Source organism: Adiantum capillus-veneris, chromosome 2, assembly GCF_014529385.1.
Source record: "Adiantum capillus-veneris isolate H3 chromosome 2, ASM1452938v2, whole genome shotgun sequence".
In the NCBI taxonomy this organism is placed as follows: domain Eukaryota; kingdom Viridiplantae; phylum Streptophyta; class Polypodiopsida; order Polypodiales; family Pteridaceae; genus Adiantum; species Adiantum capillus-veneris.
This window is the reverse complement of record NC_140932.1, coordinates 110,517,715-110,530,716: the sequence shown is the minus strand read 5'-3', so window position 1 is coordinate 110,530,716 and position 13,002 is coordinate 110,517,715. Positions and strand designations below refer to the sequence as shown.

At 39.7% G+C, this 13,002-nt stretch overlaps 1 pseudogene; it reads right to left on the bottom strand.

Annotated features, from left to right (window-relative positions):
- Positions 1–508: 508 nt before the first annotated feature.
- On the bottom strand, positions 509–10,395 carry LOC147463388 (uncharacterized; annotated as a pseudogene).
- Between the last annotated feature and the right edge of the window lie 2,607 nt (positions 10,396–13,002).

Here is a 13,002-nt window from a genome sequence, read left to right as displayed (position 1 = left end):
TTGTAGCATTTGGTTCCACACATCAAAAACATTAAGAGTGAGGTATATATTTTTATTTTCACATTCTGCATGTGCCACGGCATGACAAAGTTTCTTTGGTTAAGTGTTAGAACAGAACATATCCACATAATATAACAATGAGATCAATGTCGTAATTTTCTATAGCTGATTTATATTTCACTAGATTTTGAATCCAAATATTTTTAAAACATACTTTATTGTAAATTGGATTCTATATCAAATGTATTTATTGTTGTCTTTACTATCTCTAGAGAGTCTTTTTCTAGATCATTATGCAAGGGGGTCTCTTCAATGTCAGCATGCACAATAGTTAGTACGAGTAGTTTTTACTCTCCCCAAACCAAGCTAGATGATTGGGTTTCATGTCATGAACTTGCAACATCTCTTCAATTGAAGTATGAGCATAAATTAAAATTGTGTTCTATATATCATCTTTCTTTTGTATACATGTGGACAAGTGATGTTTTTTAATCAAGCTTTTTGTTGATTAGATGTATGGCTTGCTCGGTATTTGTTTGCCAATTTTTTTTTTCTTGAGGTTTGCTAAAACTCCATTGAAGTTGTCCATACTCATTTCATTTTTTCTCAAGGCAATATTGTCCAAGTCCATCTCTTCCTTGGGTTTTCCCTTGCGTTCTGTACTGATGGGCTTGAGTCGTCTAGCACTAGCTCTCGCCTTTTGTTGTTTTTTTTGGTTAAAGTTCAACATTTTGTTATAGTCTGCTAGAGACTCATCGAAGTTGTCAAGCTTCTCATGACTCTGAGATCTCCTCATTAATGATTTGATATAAGCAGGATTGGATCCAAAGCTTTTGTATCAGGCTCAACAACTTCTTTGTATTGGTCATCAAGAAGCAATATGCAACCAAGTTTGAATGGCACATTGCAAAGTTTTTGTTGCTAGTTCCATACTCAAGTAGACTTTCTAATTCATTGGTGTATCAAACTAATTCATCTTCATATCTTCTTCAAGCATATAATTTATTTCCTTTAGTCTTGGTGGCATTCGCTTTTGACAAAGCTCTTTACTTTTGATCCTCATCACAAGCAAGTGCATCTTCAAGACTTTGAGGTGCAAGATTAACAACTCAAAGAGGAGGTGGTAATAGCAATGCAACCACTTCTCGTGGTTCTTCTATGAGTAGCACGTCACCCATGTCTAGTGCTTCTGTTGGCAAAAACTAGCCTAATAATTTTGGCAAAAAATGCAAGAAGAAGATGCATTGCCATTGTTGTAAGGCTAATGATCACTTGATAAAGCAATGTCCTAAGTTGAAGGCAAAATAAGCCAAGAAGAAAGAGGTTGGATCTACTACCAGTTCAGCTATTGTAGAATCTTTAAAAAAATTGAGATTGTGACGTTGATGTAGATGCAAAGTGGGAATTTTGTGCAAAGTGTACTTATGACCCCTATGTCCATGATGCATGTATGTCAATTGCTATAGAGTCACATGTTTGGTATTTTGATAGTGGTGCTACAAAGCACATTACTTTGCATCATGATTTTGTTATTGCTCACGAGGCTATCTCTCATGGGAATAAGGTCATTTATGCCAAACAGTGCCCCTTATGCAATCAAGGGAGTTGGAAAAAATGTGCTAACTACTACAAATGACAATTCTTTCACACTTGTTGATATATTTTATATACCAGGGAGAAAAAAGAACCTTTTGTCTATATCTGAACTTGCAAGACTTGCTCTTGTTGTCAAATTTGTGGATGACAGATGTACAACTCATGATCTCAGTTTTGGTGATAAAATTGCTGCATCCTAGCAGTTTCTGCAGTAGGTTGTATAAGATCACTTTGTATGATGGCAGAATTTTGCAAATGTAGTTATGGATTCAAAGGCTATCTTAGATTCCAAACATTGGCATGCACGTTTTTGGCATCTTAATTTTGCTATTTTACTGTGTTTACAAAAATTTGACATGACTATGATCTTAGTTTTGGTGATAAAATTGCTGCATCCTAGCAGTTTCTGCAGTAGGTTGTATAAGATCACTTTGTATGATGGCAGAATTTTGTAAATGTAGTTATGGATTCAAAGGCTATCTTAGATGCCAAACATTGGCATGCACGTTTTTGGCATCTTAATTTTGCTATTTTACTATGTTTACAAAAATTTGACGTGATTGCTTCTTTGCCACTTCTTGAAGCACCTTCTAAGCATGTTTGTGAAGGCTGTATTGTGGGTAAGATGCATTCCTCAAAGTTTCCAAAGGATGGTTCAATAAGGCTTGGGTAATTACCTGTACTTCATGGCATTCATTGATGATTACTCTAGGCATGCATGGGGGTATCCTCTTAAATCTAACTCCAAAGTGTTTATGTGTTTCAAGAAATTTTTATCATCCGCTTTTGTTCCCTTACTTCTTTTCTCCTCGTGCTTTTGTTGGCGGATTCTTTCTCTTTGTGCTTGCGCTTCTTCCATTGTTCTTCTGGCTTGGGTAACTGGGATGGCCTCTGCCACTCGGGTTGCTCTCTTCTTCAATCCTGTATATCTCATGGAAAACTCACTCCCATGCTCCTCATCTAAAGACTGGTATTTAAAAGGGGTATCTCTTTCTTTAAACCCAACTTCCTTGCTGTTCAGTGCATCCTACTCCGTCTTCTCACTGTCAGTGTCAGTTCTTCTTGCACTCTGCCTTGTTTGTTTGACCTCTGGTTTTGGCCTTGTGGATGGTCTTGCTACCGGTTTTACTGCTCTTTTTGATTCGTGGATCAAGTCCATCTATGCTTTTGCAGGTGGTAGATCAACAATCATTCCCAATGCTTGGTAGGCGATTCGAGTTAGCACTGGTCCAACGTTCATATAGGTCTTGCTCTTTTGGCTACCCTTAAGATTTGCTTCCACCATGTTGTCCAGGAGGTAGTTGCCAAAGTCACAGATGACCACTCTTTGTTTTGCTAACCCCATTGCCATTACCACTGCCATGTGCAACAACGATTCAATGTATCTTGGTGGCTTCTATACATTGAAGTGTTGCGATATGGGGCGCAACGGCAATTTTATTCAAGTAGATCAAATCTTGATATGTCAGTTCGTGTCCTCTTTGTTTCAGAAAGGCTTTGTCATTATCTATTGCTTTCATTTCTTGCAATTATAGGTTGTGTGTTCCCTACTGTCTGCAGAGATGGAGAGCTTCATTGATTATTGCTGCAGTGACTTTAACTTTGACTGTCGCTCCATCTTTGTTAGTTAGAGTGGCATCCCCCATTGTAGTGAATCCAGCTTATGAGTTCATGAGCCCCTCTGAAATCCATTCCCCATGGAAGTAATCATAGAAAGCTATCCAATTGTAGGCACTTGGCCCCGACTTGCACTTCGGACTTTTGTGTAGTGTCTACAATTCCCTTGGAGAGATGGTGGTCTTTAGTATCTCTCCGTTCGTTGCTTGAAATCTTTCGATGAATATATTGGTAGGTATTGCTTCGAGCACCTACTCGGTGAAATGGGCCTTCTCATTAGAGGATATATCTGTGATCTCAAATGGTAGTGCTCCCCACTCCTTTGTGCTTTCCTTTGAGGCATCCTGTCAAATCCTTTGTAGTAAGAGCTACCGAGGTGGTCACAACAGCAGACAAAAACAAAGCGAAAAACCCTATGCTTCTCTCTCTCTCTATCTCTATCTCTCTCTCTCTCTCTCTCTCTCTCTCTCTCTCTCTCTCTCTCTCTCTCTCTCTGTCTCTGAGAATGCAAATGAGCTTATGTTGCCCAATTTGGCTATATGTTCCCAATCTACCCGGACTGCCGCATTCATACCTACCTCCATTGATCATATCTTGCTGTTCATATCACCTGCAATTTGAATCGTTCTTCATTTTGATATTCAGTCAACAAATGGACTTTAATCTACAGTTTTAAATCTTTAGAAGTTGGCTCAAAATTTTCGTGTGTGCCGAATCTTTCCATATTTGCCATGTTTGAAGCCCTTGCTTTGAAGTTTTGGAGTTTGCTTTCAAAGTCAATTCCAACTTTCTTGGTTCAATTTATTAATTTTTGTTGATTATTTGTCAGTTTTAGCTTTTTAATAAAGGAAAATTAGTTACAATTATTATTAGTTGGCCAAAATTTACCAAAATTAGTATAATCTCTCATACATACATATTCTTAACTCGACACTTAGATGGTGTCAATATGGCTCATGGTTATGCTTGCTAAGAGTTAAAAAGCTCTGAAAACTACTAAATAAAAAGAAAAGAAAAAGAAATGATGCTAATATATACAAATGATGATCTTGCTGCATTTTCCTTCCTTCCTAGAGTGAGTTGCCCCTGATGAACATGTGTCAGAGTGCATGGGAATGAAGTATGTGTCTATACATAGCCGTCTATTGTGGCTCTATGATGCTAATCAAGGATATGCATGTGGTAACAGAATGTTGTGCAAGATATGGGTTCTGAACAATAAGTTCAATGGTTTTTGATGGTGAGGTTTTGTTGAAGCTGCGTGGTCCAAATAGAAGTAATTATAGAAGACACGTCCTTTGTTTGACTGTGGCCTCAAGAAGTTGTATCCCTGCCTTGTCTTGTGATTGAGGACTCTGTTTTGGTCGCCACTGAAATTGCTTGGATGTGGTCTTCATTGTCGAGGCATCCGATGAGCAAGGCGGTTTGTATTTCCATATCCACTTGACTTTTTTTGGTTGCTGATGTTGAGATTGGATTGGCCTAGGTTGCTCGACAAAAGTCATGGGTGGTTTGTCAAGGGTGGGTTTCCGTTGATGCATCATGGGTGGACTTGCATTGCCATGTCGTTTGGGTATCCATAATTTCTTTGGATTGGTTTGCATAATGGACTTTTTTACCTAGATTTTCTTGACCACTGATTGAGAACATTGATGGATTGGAGAAGGTGGTGATTGGAGAGGTTCCCATACGTAGTTTGTTTGTACAAATGGTGGCAAAAGATTGGTCATCTTGCCTAAGTTGCAAGGTATTATCATGCCATTGGTGTGGCTTGATAAGTGCGCATCCATGGTACTCCTAGAATAACCGCTTCATTAAGATCCTTATCCTTGACCACATGAAACTGATGAGGATAAACTGTTCCATCAATAGTTATTAGTAAATTTACATGTCCTAGACTGTCCATTGTGCCTTTGTTTGCCACTTTGAACCCCACAGTATTTGGCATTAGAGGTTCCTTTGTTAATTTCTTGAAAGTGGAGTAGTTGACAACATTCGCTCTTGCCCCAGTGTCCACTAATGCACGCTTGGTGGTGCCATTAGCAAGCTGCAGCATAATGCATAAATCTATGCCACCTAACCATGTAGCCTCTGTTTGTATGGATGCTACTGGAGGGGAGTTGATACAGTTGTTTTGTTGGGACTTTCTTTGAAGGTTTGCCTGTTCCTTTTGATTTAATATTCTAATTTTGGCTTCTTGTTGTGCCTGTTCCCGAATGTCATGGGCTCGACTTCTGCGCTGATCTACGGCATGTATTGTTTGGAGTTACTCTGGTGTCAGCGAAAGAAGATATTTCTTGAATCTATAGCCATTCATCCAATTAGGCATCTCCTCTTTTGCCAATGTTGCCAGCTTGATGGCACTGATTTGTGATATATCATGTATTACAAAAGACCCCATCCCTCGCTTTTTGAGTTTTTTGGAGTGTTGTTTGAGGGTATACACCAAACCGTAATCCCCTTTTTGGAACTCCTTGCTAATCACATGTTGATCATGGAAAGCTTTCATTTGCCTTTTTTGAGCATATATCCTGGCTACCGCTCTTACTCTGGTTTCATCTAATTGCTCCAGGGTGTCTAGTCTCTCCGACAGCTCGTGTCCCGTCCATCCTAAGTGTGTTGCGAATTGTAGTGTTTTAATTAAGAATTCCATGGGTAGAATTGCATTAATCCCAAACACAAGGTTAAAAGGAGTGGTCCCAATGGAAGTTTTAAAAGCTACTTTGTAATCCCATAATGCAGTGTGTAGTTTTTGATCCCAATCATTTATTGAGTCATTGACTATTTTGGCGAGCATCGTGCATAAGATTTTATTGGTTCTCTTGGCTTGTCCGTTAGCTTGTGGGTGATAGGGTGCTGATTTGCGATGGATCACCATGAATTCATCAAGTAAGCTTTCAATGACGTTGTTCAGAAAGTGTGTTCCCCTATTGCTCACTATTTCAGTGGGTAGACCACATTTGGTAAAGACATGTTCAAAAAGGAACTGAGCCGTAGTCCGTGCATTGTTTTTCAGTGTTGCCTTTGCTTCTGCCCATTTGGTCATGTAATCTGTTGCTACTATGATGTATTGTGCGTGCGACGTATATGGAGGAGGTATTATGGGGTCAATAAAGTCGATGTCCCATTTGGAAAAAGCGCGTACTCCTATCATTAGCCTTAATGGAATTTCATCTCTCCTTAGAGGTGGTTTTGTGCGTTGACATTCATCACATCGTTTGACATAAACCTTTGCATCCCTAAATAGGGTTGGTCACCATATTCCTGAATGAAGTATTAGCTTTGCCGTTTTATCAGCAGAGAAACGTCCCCTTGGCTGGCCCAAGTGTGCTTGTTCTAGGATAGAGAAATATTTGCTTTCCGTAGCACACAATTGTAGTTGTTCATCCTTTCCCCGCTACAATTGGTTGAGATAATGTTTTGCTTCTTCTGCTACATTTCTCATTCTTGCGTTACCCCATCCCTTTGGGAAGGTCTTATTTTTTAAGTACTCAGTTATGTGATTACTCCACTTGGGTGCTTGTACTACTCGAAATAGGGTGGAGTGTTCCACTAGAGGTTGCTTTGTACAGATATCACATGATTTTACATAAGTATGGATGTTGTTTTTCATTTTTTGCCAGTAGACTCCTAGTCTCTTTAGTATTTGGTAGGTTTATGTTTCTCCACTGTGAAACCTTGTATCTTGTATATGGGCCTGTTTGAGGTAGTATTTGTATTCTTCTGGCTGTACACATAGTCTCAAAATCCCATCCTTACCGTGCTTGTATAGTTGTCCTGCTAAAAGGTGGAGGTTTATTGTTCGATGTATTATTGATGATTGTCTTTCCACCTATAATGATCCAATTGTGAGTAGAGGAATGACCTCTTTACTCCACCTAGGAACCATTTCAATGTTAAACAGGTACAAATCTGGAAGATCATCATTAATACCTTTCAAAAGATGATATGCTCGTGTGTGTGTAGTCCCCTTTTTTACGACTACTACTGTGAAATCAAACTCAAGCAATAGTATAAACCAACGAACAATCCTTCTAGTGTTGCAAAGTTTGTTTACCAGATATAATAGTGCTTGGTGATCTACAAAGAAAATGAGCTTGTTTGCAAGAGGGTAGTGTCTAAATTTTTTGACAGCATATATCATTCCTAGACCTTCTCTTTCCGTAGTGGTATAATTTTTCTCCGCATTGTTTAGCTGCCTACTAGAGTAGCAAATGGGGAAATCCATTTTCTTCTCTTTTGGCTGGGCTAATATGCACCCTATGGCATAGGCTGATGCGTCAACATGAATGTGAAAGATCTTGCTCCAGTTAGGGGCTTGCAAAATTGGAGCAAAAATTGATTGTTGCTTCAATTTGTGAAAAGCCTGCTCTAGACCTTCTCTTTCCGTAGTGGTATAATTTTTCTTCGCATTGTTTAGGTGCCTACTAGAGTAGCAAATGGGAAAATCCGTTTTCTTCTCTTTTGGCTGGGCTAATATGCACCCTATGGCATAGGCTGATGCGTCAACATGAATGTGAAAGATCTTGCTCCAGTTAGGGGCTTGCAAAATTGGAGCAGAAATTGATTGTTGCTTCAATTTGTGAAAAGCCTGCTTGCATTCTCCTGTCCATTCAAATTTAGCAATGAGGGCATACAACGGCTTAGCTATTACAACGTACATGTATATGAAGCGCCTATAGTACCCACAATGTCCCATAAATGCCTACACTTCTTTCATTTTTGTTGGTCTTGGTAGTGCAACAATCATTTTTATCTTTTCTTGATAAGTGAAAATCCCGTTTTTGGACACAATGTCTTACTGCGAAGACACATTTTACTCCGCATCCTTTAGTTTGTCTATCTCTTTCTTGATTTTCTTGGCAAAAGTCTCATTGTATGTATGAGGACGTTGTCTGCCTGTCTGGCATCACTTTTAAGGGATATCGTGTGCTAACAAACCTCTGTATCTATCCCCTTTAGGTCTTTGTATGACTAAGCAAACACATCTTTATACCTTCTGAGTGTATCTATCAAAAACCGCTCTTCTTCTTCAGGGAGGTCCGTAGCAATGTATGCCGGTTTAGGTTCCTTGCCTGGTTCTTCTAAGTTTATGCATTTGGTTTTTTCAGACCATCATATGAAGTTCCAGGCTCTTTTGGGTCTCGTTTGGGTTTTTGCACCACAATTTTTCTATCTTGAATAGTGTACTGCTTGTAGTGGGAAGGTGCATCAAACTTATCATCATTTGAGTCCTCATCAGTTTCCAATTCTATTGTTCAAACTTCCTTGAAAGCTCATTTCAGTTCATTGTACTTGTTTTTGCGCTCGATTTTGGACAACTTTGTTGCTTTTTTGGAAATGCTCTCTGTTAATGGTTTTTGTTTGTTCTTCTTTTTAATTTTTGTTTTGTTTGAGTCAGGTTTCATGTACCTCTTTGATATCCCGTCTTTAAGGCAATTGGTTGCTTCAACCAACCTTAAGTACTACGTTTTGTCGATTAATAGAGTTACTGAGTATTCTTTCATCTTGTTTTGTTTGTTCGTGCATTTATTCCAATATCTATGCTGTCTTTCAAGATTTTGCTTCGGAAAATCCTAGTAGATCACTTGTCGATCTTTTCGCTTGATGTTCTGATTTGAGCTACTAGAAAGCTCGTTGTCTACGTTGTCCTCTAACAAATTATCCATGGAGTATTGGAATGCTTCTTCATTCGTTTGGTCAAGGTCCCTTATTGAGATCTCATCCACTATGCGTTGACAATCTGCAACCCCTTCCCAGGGACTTCCAATTTTGATTTTGGATTTGGGCTGACACTTGTCCTCTGGAATGGAATGATACCATACCCTTCCTCATCACAAAATTTGGTCAGGGTCACCTCATTCATGCATACATCAAGAGTGGCTAGTATTTACTGCCATCCAAAAGGTTCAAACATCTCTTCTCTAAAAGGCTCTGGTACATATGCATCATCTTGTGCTGACCTATCATGAATGAATTCTCTTTTTTTAAACTACCACCTTCAAAAGTTTCACCTATCCAATTGTGAGCTTTGTTTTGTAGTCAAGCTGGTATTTCTCTTTCTTGGTCAGTTGTGGAGTTTAGTTCCTCTCCTGGGGTTTGTTCCACATCTCTATAGCTATGGTCCGTGACACTGATCTTCGTAGTGACATCCTTGTTTCTTAGGTAGATGTAGTCATAACCCCAATCTTGTACCAGTTTGAGCTGACGCATAAATGGTCTGCCCAAGATGCTCTCATTGAAATTCATGATGGCGAACGTGTGTTCATATGCAATTCCGCAAGAGGTTACAAATATTTGCTCCAAAATGCCAATAGGTCTCTCCAGATACCCATCTGCTAATTGAAGTTTCATTCTAGTTTTTCGGAGAGCAGGTTTTTCCCACATTGCTTTGGTGGCTATGGCTATTCCAGCTCCACTATCCAATATTGCTATCAACTTTGCATCTTTGTACTCCACGAGCAGGGCAATATTTCCTTCTTCTCCTTCACAATAATCTCCTATCTTGTTCTTTGGATCTGGCTCATGTTTAGCTTGTTTAGAGGTTTGGGTATTCAATGTTTTTGGAGAAGCATTTGGTGGCGGAATTACCAGCCCTATTTTCTCCAAATTTTTTCCCACCTCTGTCCAAAGATGACGTCTTATATGCAGTAACTTTGATAGAGTTAGCATACAATGGATAGGGGATGATATCATCTCATGAAGACTTTTGGTATCCATCATCTTAGGATTAGCCTTCCATTGAGATGGTACTTTCTTTACCTCTGATCTGGTTTCATGGTTGTCAATCAATGAAGGTAAAGTCTTCAATGATTGAGGTTTGCTGTCTTTCGATATCTTCGTACCTGCATCACTATACATTGATCGAATATCATTTGGGTAGAGCTCATGTTTGAGGTGGATCTCCATGAAAGGGGCTGACTGAAGCGTTGCATTTCCATCTTTTCCATTTTTAATGTGCTCCCACAAATTCTGTGGCCATTGTTCTTCCACCTCAAGAACTGGTAGAGGTGCTTGCGAATACATTCCATATGTCGTATTGGCTGCTATCCTTGTATCCAATGGCGTTTCCTTTACAGAATCTGTTTGGTCTCCATCTCTGATTCCACATTCTTTTGACTCTTGATTCTTTTTGCATATTAACACCTCAGCTTTTGGAGCAGTCGATACTGGTGGTTCCATAAGCGCTTGAGCGGCTTGGATGAGCTCCTTGCACATGTTTAACCTCTCTTTTTCATACCATGGGTGAGGGTACATAAGCCACCTATCCTCTTGGGTTTGGTTAGGCTTTAGCTTAGCATCGTAAGCTTTTAAGATCACATCCAAGGGTTCAAAGACCTTGTCCACCAAGACAGATCCTTCCGATGGTATTGCTGATGGCTTTGCTACATCGCCTTTTTCCTCAATGTCTCTTTTTATCCTCAACTATTTCTCTGTTTGCAGTAATTTGGTTTCCAAAGCCGTTTTTTCTTTCTCTCTTTTGGCTTTTATCTTGTCTCGTTTTCCTTTCAGGATTTCTTAGGGGTTCTGACAGACAAATTTTCTATCTCTGTTTGGTTGGCTGGGGCGTTCCTTGCAGCCTCATGTGCTTGGGCTCTTGTTACCGTGTTTATCCGAATGGTTGGTTCTATTTCTGATCCACTTGAGCTTGGCACGATTCTGATTTTGTTCCTGGTTGTTAAGGGCATACACCCTCAACAGAGAAAATATAGAGACTCTCAAATCTGCATACATAAAGATTGAGAGAGAGCAAGAAGAGAGAGAGAGAGAGAGAGAGAGAGAGAGAGAGAGAGAGAGAGAGAGAGAGAGAGTCTCGTAACTGCTTTCATGTCTTTGCTCATATCAAACATTAAAATTTATAGCCTTAACCTACCTCCTAAACTGAATTCGACTAAGCCTTCTAGAATCTGGCTAAGCAAGATCTGATTGACCAACATGTGGCTAACCAACATCCGACTCAGCAACATCCGAGCCAACAGAAATCCGACTAATAAAAAATCCGACTCAGTAACATCCGAGTCAACATAATTTTGACTGAGCAACATCTTACTGAGCACAAATCTGATCAATACAGCTTTATGACTAAGCATAATTTTGACTATAGGGTTAACACATATCTGACTCACCAGTATATCCAGTCAACACATGGCATGTCTCGGTGGTGGATTTCGTAGAAATCCAACACAGATTCACATGTACCTTGATCACAGTCAAATGCCTTATCACATGGCATAGGATTACAAAGATTTGAAAATAAAACACGTTGGGAAAAACATAATGTTTTCATTTGGCATTGGTTCACCAAAAGATTCCTCCAAATGCTTGTCCAAGATTGTGCTTCTTATAGGCTCCATGTCTCTAGGTAGTACATCCAATCTCCTCTTTGCCGGTATTCCTCCTTTGGATCACTTCATCCTTGTCAAGAGTGATCTTCTTGAATCAGTCCTCAAGAAAAAAACTTGATGTCAATGCTTCGATGCAGTTTGTATTCCATTCACACTTTGTACTAACACTGACTCTACCACCTATTCAAGTTAATCAAGAACTAAATTCTCAACTATATTTAATTTCTGAACTTCAACATCAGGGCTGCAACTGCAACTTCATCTGTGTCTGCATCTTCAATTTCAACACTTTTGAAACAATCCAAATCCATGCTTTAATCATACTTCCTATGACTTGTGTGTCTCGACCATTCTAAAACCTCTTTATGTCAACATTGATCTCATCCGTTCCATATTCATGATGCTGTTTAATATCAGATCTTCCTCTGCCAATCCACTTACTACAATAACTACTTGTCGGATTCTTCATGAAATCCTTGAAATCTGAGGCATGCTGACTCTGTATAGAGAAGTCTTCAACTCTGATCACTGCTGCAAATACAGGGCAACAACTCTTTCCAATGGCGACTTGGACCATGCTCCCATCTTCACGCCGTTAGTGACCACCACACCCCCTCTGTTCTGAAACAATTTTGTGGCAGTGTTAGCCTTCTTAGATTTAACCCTCGCTTCAACATTGCGCTCACACCAACTATCCAGTACTGCACATTGCCAACCTTGCGCTTCAGCACCTAGCTGTATTCCGCCAGTAAGAAGATTGGACCTTGTTAAGGCAGAGTTCGCAAGAATTATCCTTTGCACCATGCCAACCACGCATTGCAGCCCTTGAAAGCACTTCACAGTCATTTCCTGGTGCTGCTCCACCAGCAAGAGATAAGAACCCCACCGACAATCTCTGTCTGTGTGTGTGTCTCATTGACCCACATCTTGGCAGTACAGGAAATTGTGGGGCTTCATCACTAAAACACCGTGATTGCCAAAGTGTTAAGGGCATACACCCTCAAAGGGAAAACACAGAGATTCTCAAAACTGCATACATAAAGATTGAGAGAGAGAGCAAGAAGAGAGAGAGAGAGAGAGAGAGAGAGAGAGAGAGAGAGAGAGAGAGAGAGAGAGAGAGAGAGAGAGAGAGAGAGAGAGAGAGAGAGAGAGAGAGAGACTTGTAACTGCTTTGATGTCTTTGCTCATATCAAACATTACAATTTATAGCCTTAACCTACCTCCTAATTAAATCTGATCAAGCCTAACAAAATTTGACTAAGCGAGATTTGATTGGCCAACATCTGCCTAACCAACATCCGACTTAGCAACATCCGACCCATAGAAATCGGACTCAGTAACATCCGACTCAATTTTGACTGAGCAACATTTGACTGAGCACAAATCTAATCAGTACAGCTATCTGACTAAGCATAATTCTGACTATAGGATTAACACATATCCG